This window comes from Leucoraja erinacea, chromosome 16 (genome assembly GCF_028641065.1).
Source record: "Leucoraja erinacea ecotype New England chromosome 16, Leri_hhj_1, whole genome shotgun sequence".
NCBI lineage: Eukaryota > Metazoa > Chordata > Chondrichthyes > Rajiformes > Rajidae > Leucoraja > Leucoraja erinaceus.
Genome location: NC_073392.1, coordinates 40,486,022 through 40,500,623, shown reverse-complemented (window position 1 = coordinate 40,500,623; position 14,602 = coordinate 40,486,022).

The following is a 14,602-nucleotide window of genomic DNA, read 5'->3' as shown; positions in this document are numbered from 1 at the left end:
GTTAGATGAATGTGATATTTCAACACGATGCCCTGTTATCTTTAAGGCAAGGTGAAATCTGATCACTACAATTCTCCTCATTTCCCAGCACGAGTTTTTTTTTGCAAGGAGGTATTCTTTTCCCCTTAGTAGACTTGTTTTTCTCTTGTGTCCTGCTTACTTTCCCATGATAGTAGGCTACCTTTACGTTGTGGAGTCATCTCCATCATTCACCTTATTTGATCGAGGATGCATCTTGATTAACAGGCTCATTTACAGTTTTGCTCTGTTGTCTCAAAGGAAATACCACCAATGCTCCAATTTTCACTTCGTCGATTGCCACTTCATTGCTTCGTGCTGAGAAATTTCAACCTCATGGTTGGAATTTCTCAGCACAATCTCATTGCAAGCAAGAATTTCATTGTCTTATCTGGGACACATGACAATAAACTCTCTTGACTTGACTTGACTTGACTCCTGCCCATTTGGGTCTTGTTGTAACACTTCAGAGCCTCTTTGATGACCTGAACTGACTGAAAGTTGGTAATTGCAGATCCATTGCATTTGCCTCATTCTTTGGTATTTTGATCCATTTTGCCCCTTGGAGAAAACCCAGCGAAGGCACTTCTGCAGCTCATTATTTAGTACACAAGTGGAGGAAATGTGTTGCTTTGGTTTCCAGTTGACTGACAACAACAATCCCCTTTGATCCAGTGCCCTGTTTCTGTTCTATTGCGGTTCCTGCAACCTTTTTACTGTCCAATAAAATGTACGCGTTGCCTTTAAACAGAAATTCTGATACAAATAGCGCCCTCAAAGGATTGCTTGACAACATTTAACGTGTCAAGTCAAAACACTTCACGGATGTTTGAACAGAGTCTTTGAATCTCTTTCTCCATCCACTACTTGCTTGTTTGCCCTCAGTCAGCTCCCAATAAAGTGGCTGTTTTGGCATCGGAGATCCGACGTTCTTCTGACATAGCCCTACGATACGATACAGATTTATTTATCCCAGTGGGAGACTGGTCTGCCGACAGTCCAAAGATTCAGTTACAAAGGTTGTGTCACCTGCATTATAAGACTAATGACATTAAAGTGGCCAGTTATTGCACAGCACATGTGTAATATTGCACAAACATGGAATGAAATTATCGAGTGGAAAAGTCCAGGATGAGGGATGTGCAAAGATGGGGAGGAGCTGCACAGTTTGATAGCCACAGGGAAAAAGGATCTCCTATGGTGTTCTGTGGCATTCTGGCATCTTCCCACCTGATCTGTCATTCTTTCAGCAATGTGTAGATGCTGATAAGGTTTTATTGGGCAGAATCTGTATGAAGTCTTGCCACTTGACATGAGGTATTCTGTGCAGACGGGTCTTGTGGAGGTGGTTAAAGGGCCTGCCCCACTTTCCCAAGTTATTCACAAATTCTCCCTAGTTTTCAAACTCGCAGAATGTTCGTAACGAGGCCGTTGGAGTCCGTGGATATATCGTAGCGGCTCGTTATTGCAGCGGTAGGTACTCGGGGCTATTTTTTTACCCATGGACATTTTTCATCAGGCTGGAAAAAACGTCCCGACTTACCTGGTGCCCCGAGTACCTACGACTGGCGCTACGATATAACCATGGACTCGTACAGCCTCCTGCAGACTCGTTACGAACATTCTGCGAGTTTGAAAACTCAGGTGAATTCGTGAATAACTCGGGAAAGTGGGACAGGCCCTTAAGGCTATTTGGCGTGTCTGCTGAACACACTGAAACATAGTTAGGTGGGGATAATAACAGCAAGATGCACTTTCAGTTTGGTCTTTAGGCTCATTCCTCTTTACTCCCATACGTTATGTCTTAGTCTTCCTGAAACAGAGCTTGTCTTTAGCATCAGTGTTGACTGATGTCGAAAGAGAGTGCTGCCAAGATAAGTAAACGTGTCCAAATATTGGAAGCTTCTGACCATTCACAAGAATGTTTGGTTCTGCGTGCGGCTGCGGGGGGCTGCATAAATTAAGTTTTCTTTGTGCTAATTGTGAGACGAAAGTTATCCCAGGCACAGGAGCATTTGTCGAAGTCTAGTGGCTCATCAGCTTCTGAACTTGCACTGCATGTGCAGTCTTTTCAGTCTTAGTTTAGTGATACAGCGCGGAAACATGCCCTTCGGCCCACTGAGTCCGCACTGACCAACGATCCCCGCACAATAACACTATCCTACACACACTAGAGACAATTTGACATTTGTAACCAAGCCAACTAGACAATAGACGATATGTGCAGGAGTAGGCCATTCGGCCCTTCGAGCCAGCGCCGCCATTCAATGTGATCATGGCTGATCATCCCCAATCAGTACCCCGTTCCTGCCTTCTCCCCATATCCACTGACCGCTATTTTTAAGAGCCCTATCTAGCTCTCTCTTGAAAGCATCCAGAGAACCTGCCTCCACCGCCCTCTGAGGCAGAGAATTCCACAGACTCACCACTCTCTGTGAGAAAAAGTGTTTCCTCTTCTCCGTTCTAAATGGCTTACTCCTTATTCCTAAACTTTGGCCCCTGGTTCTGGACTCCCCCAACATCGGGAACATGTTTCCTGCTTCTAGCGTGTCTAAGCCCTTAACAATCTTTAACGGACAATTAACGTACAAACCTGTACGTCTTTGGAATGTGGGAGGAAAACGAAGATTTCTGAGAAAACAAAGCAGTTTACGGGAAGAACGTACAAACTCTGTACAGACAGCACCCGTAGTTAGGATTAAACCCTGGTCTCTAGCGCTGTAAGGCAGTAGCTCCACCGCTGCACCACTGTGCCGCCGTGTCATCAACAAAGGGGACGTCACTTAAGGATGTTTCTTATATTTCCTTTTGGCTGAGAGTCTCCTCGGAGACCGATCAGTCGAGTATCTCAGAATGATTCCATCTTCATATTAGGGTAAGTATCAGGTTGCATTGTAGAGAATATCGTAGCAAGCAGTGTGATGCCCAGCACAAGGCTTTGCTTCACACCATTGGTGAGAAGGAATTGGTTTAATGTCCCTCCGTCATCCACTTCCCTGGCCATTATACCATCATGAAGTTGTCGGAGAATTGTGCTGAATATTTTTGGGGTAACCCTCCTCTGCCATAATTTTTCAAAGACCTTCATGGCAAGCAGTGGCTAAAGCTTTAATGAGATCCAAAAAGGTGGTGGACAAGCCGCAGTCTTGTTCTTGGCACTTCTCGTGGAGTTGCCTTGCTTCAAAGACATGTTTCCTCTTCCACACTCTTCACAAAACCACATTGGCTCTCTGAGAGTAAGCCCTGTTCAAGCTGAGTGAATGAACAGTGCGTTTGACAGGACTCTGGCACAGGTTTTACCAGCAGTCGGAAATAAAGGGTTTCATCTGTGATTGTCACAAACTTGTCAATGTCCCATATGCTTGCATAGGCAGATAATGGTGATGTCCTTGAAGTCCTGAGGTGCTTGTATTCTGCTCGTTAGCACCTGACATTGCTCTGTAAGTTTCCCATTCAACATTTGGGGCAGCACGGTGGCGTAGCGGTAGACCTCCTGTCTTAAAATGCCGGGGACCCGGGTTTGATCCTGGTTATGGGCGCTGTCTGTACAGAGTTTGTACGTTCTTCCCATGCCCCGCGTGGGTTTTCTCCGAGATCTTCGGTTTCCTCCCACACTCCAAAGACATACAGGTTTGTAGATAAATTGGCTTGGTATATTAAAAAAATGTAAAATTGTCCCATGTGTGGGTAGGGTAGTGTTAATGTGCGGGGATCGCTGGTTGGTGCGGACTTGGTGGGCCGAAGGGCCTGTTTCCGTGCTGTATCTCTAAAACTAAACTAAACTAAAGGGCCTGTCCCACTGTACGAGGTAATTCAAGAGCTCTCCCGTGATTAAACAAAAATCAAACTCGTGGTAAGTACGTAGAATGTACGTAGCAGGTACGTTGGAGCTTGGGACGTCTCTCAGCGGCTCGTAACGCTAACGGCAGGTATTCAGGAAATGCGGTAAGCTCGTGAAGACTTGTGAAGATTTTTCAACATGTTCAACATGTTCAACATGAAAAATGTCCACGAGAGCCCCGAGTACCTACGAGCGGCTATTACCGTAATTCTCCGAGTTTGAATTAGGAGAAACTCGGGAGAACTCTTGAATTACCTCGTACAGTGGGACAGGCCCTTAAAGCGAGTCCCTTCTTTGAAGACTTTAGTTGGTATAAGATCTTCAGTTGGTATAACATCTGCTTCTGGAGCTTTCACACCTGATAATTATGACACTGAATTGTAAGCGGTCAATTTAGGACACGTTAGGTGAAAACCTCAGCCCACCTCTGTAAGATCCATTTCTCTTTGCTGGTGTGTTAATCCATCTGCACGAAGTAGATAGATATACAAGTATTAACAATGGTGTTAAGTTATCTCTTAGCAATGGAATCTGTGTTCCTGAAAACCTCCGGGAAAACATTTAGTTTAGTTCAGTTTAGAGATACACTGCGGAAACAGGCCCACCACCAGGTCTGCACCGACCAGCGATCCCCGCACATTAACACTATCCTACACACACTAGGGACAAGTTACATTTACACAATTTCTTGCTATTTTCTCTTGATCATGGCCTGTCTTCTCAAATGTGGCAGAAAATGGCCTGATTACATTCAGTCTAAATTCCCGGTCGTCAGTCTGACATCCCACAATTATCTTGTTCTACAAACAAAAAGTCTGCATTCAATTGTTTCTGTTTCTCCACTCCCTCATTTGCCTCCCTGTTCTTCCTGAAGATACCCAACCTGCGAACGAACAGTTGTCCACACCCTCTTATCTCCTCCAATTTAGCAGTTTAGCTCGCCATGCACATGTCATTGTTCACAGGCTTTCTAAATGTCAAACAGGCAAGTGATTGCATTAACAGTTATTGTATCGAAAGACCACTTTAACACACAGTTATTTATATCTTATCTCAGCCCAGCAGCATCTCCCGACATAAAAAGAAAATGAAATGTCTTTATCGCCGTTAACAGAAGCACCAGTATACACAGGCCATCCCCTGGTAACGAACGGACATCCGTCTATAACTTGATTTTCTCCATGCGTTGGAAATATACACAAATCACTCAATATGTTACCATGCCTCCATGTGTTGTAATGAATGGTATCAAAAGCACATGCAACTGATAAGAAAGAATAACCATTACTAAATGGGGAGTGAGAAAGGAACTTGTTCTGCATTGGTATGAGTTTTGAATATTATGGGAGTTTGATTGTATATCACGATGTCTTTAAATCTGGTGTTTATAACGCAGGGATGGCCAGTATGTGGTTTTATTTGCTGCTGGGTTAAAGTATGCTTTTAACATTCCAATGATCTCTCCAGATGGTCCAGATAGTGTCACATAAGTGGCCAAGTCCGCATTTACTAATAAAGTTGCTTCCTTCCACACTTGGATCACGGCATTTTCTTCTGCTGATTGGTGACTTTGAAGGATCAATCCAAGCATTCCATATAAATAAGAACCTCTCCTTCAAATGGTCATAATCACCAAGTTCCCCCATGTATCGTATTTGTGCCATTTATGCCACCGCATCATGTGTAGCTTTTTGTCTGTAGATGTGGATTCTTTAATCCCCTGTGAAGGAACGAGCTGCAGATGCTGGTTTACACCGAAGATAGACACAACCCGAAACATTACCCATTCCTTCTCTCTAAAGGTGTTGCCTGTCCTGCTGAGTTACTGCAGCATGTTGTGTCTATTTGACTTTTTTAAATGTATTTACAATGTTTTAAGTATTATGTGTTTTTTGACAATTCCTGTTTATTGTGTGTCAATATTTAGTGGATGTTTTTCCAATACTGTACATGTTTACCCCTCCCTTATTCAGTTAGAGCTGTCAATCGGGAATAATGGATACCACCCCACTCCTACGGGGGATATCTGTATATGGCTATTTCTGAAGTCACAGCAAATTACTAACCTTCAGACAGCACGTGTAGATTACAGCTGGTGGATATACACCCTATCATATTAAATACATACATCTCCCCAACATAGAAACATAGAAATTAGGTGCAGGAGTAGGCCATTCGGCCCTTCGAGCCTGCACCGCCATTCAATATAATCATGGCTGATCATCCAACTCAGTATCCCGTACCTGCCTTCTCTCCATACCCCCTGATCCCCTTAGCCACAAGGGCCACATCTAACTCCCTCTTAAATATAGCCAATGAACTGGCCTCAACTACCCTCTGTGGCAGAGAGTTCCAGAGATTCACCACTCTCTGCGTGAAAAAAGTTCTTCTCATCTCGGTTTTAAAGGATTTCCCCTTTATCCTTAAGCTGTGACCCCTTGTCCTGGACTTCCCTAACATCGGGAACAATCTTCCTGCATCTAGCCTGTCCAACCCCCTTAAGAATTTTGTAAGTTTCTATAAGATCCCCTCTCAATCTCCTAAATTCTAGAGAGTATAAACCAAGTCTATCCAGTCTTTCTTCATAAGACAGTCCTCAACAAAATGTGACATTCAAAATGAGTGTATCTGTGTTCATAACTATAAATGTTCACATGCTATTATAAAACATTTCACTTCCAATAGATCCTGTTGACACTAACTAGTGAGCCTTCCCGAGGTGTTGTGGGCCTAACTCAACGAAACACCAGTGAAGGGAGATGACCACTTGATATCTACAAGGTCAGTTTGTTTTTAATGAGCTTGTAAACATGTAGGTAGCTGTTTACTGCATATGAAGTTAGTTATCGTCCTTAGCATGTTGGAATATTCAGTGTAGATTGTACCTTGGCTTTGAGCTTGATTTTCTTAGTTGAGCGCTTATCCTGGTGTTATAGCTTCCACTCCCTACACACTAGGGCCAATTTACAGAGGGAAATTAACCTACAAACCTGCACGTCTTTGAGATGTGGGAGGAAACTGGAGCACCCAGAGGAAACCCACATGGTCATCAGCCAAGGTCAGGATCAAACCGGGATCAAATCTTTAAAGGGGACCTATTATTTTCCAAGTTACCTTTATGATCTTCATATGCTTCACACAATTTTTATTATTCTCTTTGCCTGATCTGCAAAAGCTATCTCATGTCCTCATTTAGCCCCCCCCCCCCCCCCCCCCCCCCCCCCCCCCTGGTTTCTCTCTGTGGTGTACTCTTACATCACGTATACTCCCTCCTTTTTCTTGAATGTAACCTCAATATTCTGAATTGTTCCAGCTATACCCTTCACTCCAACAGGAACATGTTGGCCTTGAGCTCTCGAAAGTAGACAAAAATTGCCGGAGAAACTCAGGCAACGCACTCAGCGGGTGAGGCAGCATCTATGGAGAGAAGGAATAGGCTTTCTTAAAAAAGAAAGATGAAACAGGTTGATAAAAGAAACAGGTTTGTATGACCATGAGTATTAAGATTGCTTACATTCAGTGACTGTGTTTTTAAGTTAAATGCTTAAAGATCAGGCTGGAAATCAGACCTAAAATGCACATACTCAATGTTGAATCATTAATCTGATTTGTGACCAATTACAAACGCAGCTGCTAAAATCCCTCTGGATGCTTCATGCAAAAAACAAAATTAAAAAACTCTTCAGTATTCAACATCCTAATCGCTGCCCAATAATCCATCAAGCTCCGTGAGTGGAATATTTCAGCTTGATGATGGCAGCAGCATGAACATGACCTGAGGTTTGCAGCTAAATGATAGCTGGGTTTTGGGCCCTGTCGGTGGGCAAGCTCTGATAGATTGGCTCTGGTAAGAAGACATATTAACAGCACTGCTTGTGGGGATGTGTAATTTTCCCTTGTTGCACCAGAGTATCAGTAAGGTCAGATAGAAACTGGCCTTATCTTCACACACACTGAGAGCAGCTTTGAGTCGAGTAACCATGGCAACATGGCATCGTGTACTGGATGGTAATGCAGTTCTACACGAAAATATTTCTTAAGTGTTACTTGCAGAAACCTCAGCAGACCTAGGTATCATAATACCCTGGTGCTCAAATACAGATCGTTACATTAAATGGCTCTTTTAACTTGACTAGTCCATGAATATTAACCATAAGTAGTGAGTGAAAAATTAATCTAGTCCCCACTCAACTCACCCTAATAATAACCTGAAAATCTTGTGCTAATATAACCAGTCATCTGAACTGCCACATTGCATATTATTAGGTGGTTTGTTGACCACCACTTTCTGACCACTTAGCACAGGGTTTTGAGGATCATTTTCAGACAACAGAGGAGAATGTTGTTCCCAACACTTCTGTGTATGCGGTGCACAGCAATACAAAGGCTACTCAGCAGTCTGAGTGATGTTAGATGGTGTTCCTTTGACAACCTTGTGTAAAATTCTGCTGCTCGTACATAGCCCAGGAGAACAGTGAATCGGGTTTTAAACAGTGGATTGAGGCCAACATCACTGTTAGTTAGTAGCCTGTCTTTGACCTGGCATCTGTCGAAGAATATGGGACATCAATTTCCCTCCAGCCACATGCCAGACATAACGTTGCATGGTGACCCCCATTTCTCTCCATCACTGACATACCGCTGTTGTCAATGCCCGACCTTCACCCTCAACATCTCCCAACCTATGCTCATCCTCCATTCTACTATCTGCCTCACTCCCTGCCCTAGGGTTGCCAACCTTCTCACTCCCAAATAAGGAAGAAAAGGTCAAAACAAGGGACAAATTCCCGACGGCAATTCGTTGACCGACTTGGCCGTGGCTGGGAGAATGATGAGTTGGCCCGGGTGCTGGACTGCACACAAAGCCCAGCCGGCGGGCCAGCTGAGGAGTTTTGACCCGCGCGATGTTGCGTGCAAAGTCCAGCATACCATCCAACTCATGAACCGATGAAGGAGGGGTGGTGGTGTTGGCGGTAAGCGAAGGTCCCAAGGTCGGACAGCTGGCCGGCCTGCCGACCGACGGGGCCACGGGCGAGGCGCTGCTGCTGCACTCCATGGGCTGCACTATGTCGGAATGGGTGAGGCGGGGCCAGACACGGCCCTCCAACCCGACAGTCTCCTGGACCCGAGTAGTAGCAGCCAAATACGGGACAAGGGCGGTCCCGTATGGGACAAACCAATTAGCCCAATGTTGGCAACCCTAGCCTGCCCTCAGCACAGTCTGACTCCCAGTCCTCACTCTGCACTGCATTATCTACCCCATCCCCATCCCAATGCTGCTCACCCTCATTCCCCCGGCCCTGCGTCACACCCCATCACTCACGGTTATGGCACATGGGCGCAGCGGTAGAGTTGCTGCCTTACAATGAATGCAGCGCCGTCGATCCGGGTTTGATCCCGACTACAGGTGCTGCATGTACGGAGTTTGTACGTTCTCCCCGTGACCTACGTGGGGTTTTTCCCAAAATCTTCACTTTCCTCCCACACTCCAAAGACGCACAGATTTGTAGGTTAATTGGCTTTAAAAAAAAATGTAAAGATAGCATCTAGTGTGTAGGATAGTGTTAATGTGCGGGGATCACTGGTCATACCTCGCTGTATCTCTAAACCAAACTAAACTAAACTCATCTCATCTTGCTACCCTCATCTCCGACATTCTCCACCTCAATCTCCCAGCACTGTGTCCCACCCGATCACTATACTTATCATCCTATCCTTATCCACACCCTATTGTCCATCTTCATGCCCCCCAGCTCTGTGTCCCACCTGATCACTATCCTAATCCACACCCTATTCTCCATCTTCATCCCCCCAGCTCTGGGTCCCACTCCATCACTGACCTCATCATCCCACCCTCATCCCCACCCTATTCTTGAGTCCTATCTGCCTGTTGGTGCCCACCCGATCACTTTCCCAACCCCCAAGCCTCATCATTCACCTTTGTTTGTGCCGTGCTCCCCACCCTCATCACTATCCCATTCCCCAGTCTCATCCCCCCTCACCTTGTGCCAATCTCATCACTATCTGAACTCCCAGACCTCATTATTTGCCCTCCCGCCCCCAGCTCTGTGTCCCACCTCATCGCTAACCTCATCATCCTATCCTTATCCCCACCCTATTCTCCATCCGCATCCCTCAGTTAGTGCTCCACCACCATCAGTATCCCAACTCCTGAACCTTGGCACCCCCCCCCCCCCCCCCCCCCCCCCCACGCCCCTCCCCACCCTCCCCACTCTCTTTCCAGCCCCACAACTGCCCACGCTAATCAACCCCTCAATCCTCCTACCCAATTATCAGTCTTCAAACAGTAGCTGGATGAGTGAGAGATGAAGAATTCAACAATTTGGATGTTCGTGGAAAGAACCGGTTACATGAGTTGGCAGTCGAAGTGTCTGCGTGTCAATGGAAATGCAGTGTCAATGGAAACTCTTCATTGCATCCCTGAACAACCCTGTCTATATCTTAAGACATGGATGACTTTCTTCAAGCAAGCTGTTTAGAACTGTTCCCTCAATAACTTCACGTTCGACTCCTCCCATTTCCTCCAAATACAAGGCGTAGCTATGGGCACATGCATGGGCCCCAGCTATGCCTGCCTATTTGTAGGTTACGTCGAGCAATCCTTGTTACCAGGGCCCCATCCCCGAAAACCAAGGGAACTCAAAACACCTGGACCATTTCCGACACTTCCCTATGACCGATATCAATAACAAAAGTATTCTAACAGAGATTAAAGTTTGGAGGCAAAGAATGAGGTTGTTTTTTTAATAACATCTTTATAAACATGAAATGAATCGTGAAACGCCGTCCATGGCGGGATAGCAGTGTCCATCATGGATGGGCCTCCCTATTAGTTTCAATCACAGTTGCTTTGTTATGGCAACTCTTCATTGCATCCCTGAACAACCCTGTCTAAGGACCCAATATCTTAAGACATGGATGACTTTCTTCAAGCAAGCTGTTTAGCATTATGGTTAAGAAGGAACTGCAGATGCTGGAAAATCGAAGGTAGACAAAAATGCTGGAGAAACTCAGCAGGTGCGGCAGCATGCCTTTCCCCCTTCGCCACAGCGTCCTAGCAGCACAGGGAAAGCACTCTTCCTGAGGAAAACGTTGGGGAGTCTGCACCCCCGGGGGCATGGAACCTTGCTGGAAATAGGCCAATTTAGGGCTTATAGTGGGGAGCCCCCGATCAGTCTGGAGGTGGAGGTGGGTGGTATTTCCTTCGAATAGAAAGTGAGCACAGAGAGGGAGAGGGAGAGTGCTACAGAGACAGAGAGAGAGATAGGGAGATGAACCAGCGTAAACATGGAGAGAGAATCAGACCATACAGGCAATGTGGCATTGTAATTGTGGCACTACATTGCAACAATGAGGGTCCTAATTTAATGCTGCACCTTGCTGCCCAACATAAAACCAAAACTGAACCTAATCTGTGAAGCAAGAGTCTTAACTTGACACATCTTGTGAAATCTAAAATCATTACAGACTTGCCCTGAGAACTAAGCTTCTGACATTGAATCTCTCACCAACATGACCCACTTGGGTTGGAGGTGTTGCCTAAGGGCATGTCCCACTTACGCAACTTTTTCGGCAACTGCCGGCACCCGTCATAGGTCGTTGCAGGTCGCCGAAAATGTTCAACATGTTGAAAAGCCAGCGGTGACCAGAAAGAGACGCTATGACTCTTTGGGCGGCTGAGGAGACAATCTTGTGCAAAGATTGCATTTCAAATCCTGTCCAAATATGGGCCATCAGATTGGAGGTCCTCTAATATTTCACATTTTAAAGGCACGTTGTCCCCCAATCATTGATGCTGGACTCCATGTGGAGTCCAACAAAAGAATGTGGTGCCTGTGAATCTGTCAGCAAAGTCACAGTGGGAGCGTTGAGCATTTTTCTCAGTTCAAATGGTCACCACAGACACCACGGTCCAGCACATTCTAAACTGAGAGCGGCACGGTGGCGCAGCGCCGGAGACCCGGGTTCGATCCTGCCTACGGGCGCTGTCTGTATGGAGTTTGTACGTTCTCCCCGTGACCTGCGTGGGTTTTCTCTGAGATCTTCAATTTCCTCCCACAATCCAAAGGCGTACAGGTTTGTAGGTTAATTGGCTTGGTGTAAATGCAAAATTGTCCCTAGTGTGTGTAGGACAGTGCCAGTGTGCGGGGATCGCTGGTCGGTGCAGACTCAGCGTGCCGAAGGGCCTGTTTCCGTGCTGTATCTCTGCAATGATGTCGCCTGTCCCGCTGAGCTACTACAGCTTTGTGTGTCTATATTGAGCACTATTAACCGCTGAAAGGGCATTTGAAAGCTCCGTTGATTCAATACTGTCCCCACTGTTAGCACAAAAAAATGAGAAGTGAAAAGCACGCAAACATTATAGGATGCTACATTTGCTTGTCAGATGCTTTTAAACTCTCGATTGTTAAGTTGAAGGATGACTGGCTAGTGTAGAAAAGTTAACAATTCCTTCCTGCTTCAATAATCGCATTCAATCTCATTCAACTGTAAAGCATATTTTAATAAACCCAGAAATACCTCACATCAAACAAGTCAAACAGACATGACATACTTTTGTCAGTAACACAGCTTGTGTTAGCTCCACCTTCCCCAACTAGCAATATTGAGACCCGTGAAGAAAGCAATGAGCTGAAGATAGACACAAAATGCTGAGTAACTTAGCTGGACGGCACGGACTTGTAGGGCCGAGATGGCCTGTTTCCGTGCTGTAATTATTATATGGTTATATGGTTATATGGTTATATGGGACAGGCAGTATGGCTGGAGAGAAGGAATGGGTGACGTTTCGGGTTGAGACCCTGCTTCAGGCTTATGAGTTGAATGAGATTAGTTTAGAGATACAGTGCGGAAACAGGCTCTTCGGCCCACCGAGTCCGCACTGACCAGCGATCCCGCACATTAACACTATCCTAGGGTCAAGTCAAGGGCATTCAAGTCGCGGCCCTGTTTCCGCCAATCTATCCACCACCACGTACAAGAAGCACAAGACAGACACCATTGTGTGCAGATGCCGAGAAGTGAGTTCAGCTCTGGCTGAACAACTTCTAATCTTGTGTGTGTGGACTCGATAAAAAGAACACTATCCTACACACACTAGGGATCATTTTACTTTTACACCAAGCCATTTAACCTACAAACCTGGACGTCTTTGGAGTGTGGGAGTAAACCGAAGATCTCAGAGAAAACCCACGCAGGTCACAGGGAGAACGTACAAACTCCGCACAGACAGCACCCGTAGTCAGGGTCGAACCCGGGTCTCCAGCGCTGTAAGGCAGCAACTCTACCGCTGCGCTACCGTGCCACCCTCAGTTCAGAATGAGCTGAACCTTGGTGTTTATGGTGACCATGTGAACTGGGGAAAATGCTCAACGCTCTCACTGTGACCTTGCTGACAGGTTCACAGGCACCACATTCCTTTGTTGGACTCCACACGGAGCCCAGCAGTAGGTTTAGCCTCGCTGTGACATTCCAGCATTAAGAGAATGTTAAGAGAATTTCCTTTCATGTTTTGCATGTCAGACCTAGCAGGAGATCCAAAATCCTGCTGAATAAATTGATATTTTACACCTGCTCAGGAGGCAAAGGGAAAGCTATTTTCCTTTTTTTATTATTTTGGTTTAATTTTATATTTTTAATTATTTTCAAATTATTTCATGTGTTTAATTGATTTTGTTTAATTAATCTATTCCATTTAAAATAAAAAAATTAAAAAAAATCGGCAGCTGCCCACAGACTTGAAATGGGGGAAAAAAAAAAATATATATATATTTAGATGTCTCCAAAAGTCAAAATTATTTAAAATTGTTAGCGTCTTTCAGTTCAGTTCAGTTTAGTTTATTGTCATGTGTACCGAGATACAGTGAAAAGCTTTTTGTTGCAATAGACAATAGACAATAGGTGCAGGAATAGGCCATTTGGCCCTTCGAGCCAGCACCGCCATTCAACGTGATCATGGCTGATCATCCCCAATCAGTACCCCGTTCCTCTCCCCCATATTCCCTGACTCTGCTATTTTTAAGAGCCCTATCTAGCTCTCTCTTGAAAGCATCCGGAGAACCTGCCTCCGCGGCCCTCTGAGGCAGAGAATTCCACAGACTCACCACTCTCTGTGAGAAAAAGTGTTTCCTCGTCTCCGTTCTAAATGGCTTACTCCTTATTCTTAAACTGTGGCCCCTAGTTCTGGACTCCCCCAACATTGGGAACATGTTTCCTGCCTCTAGCGTGTCCAAACCCTTAACAATCTTATATGTTTCAATGAGATCCCCTCTCTTCCTTCTAAACTCCAGAGTGTACAAGCCCAAGTGTTGCGTGCTATCCAGTCAGCGGAAAGACAATACATAATTATAATCGGGCCATTTACAGTGTTTAGATAGATGATAAGGGAATAACGTTTGTATGGGAATAAGGGAATCTATGGCTGCTTTGGCAGAAAGCCAATGCTCGTCCCATAGCTTTGCCTTCAGTCAAGGCCAAACTGTTGACCATGTCAGGCTGGGGTCTTCACACTATACCTGTTGAAACTTAGTCGATGTTCGGATCTAGCTAACCAACTGAAGTGCACGGAGAGTCAGAGATAGTCACTCTGAACGTGACCCTTGAAAAGGCCGGAGTTTACGGACTGTGGACGGCACTTAATGGCAGTGGCCAGCTCCATCAAGAAAGAAAGACACAAAAAGCTGGAGTAACTCAACCGGTCAGACAGCTTCTCTGGAGAAAAGG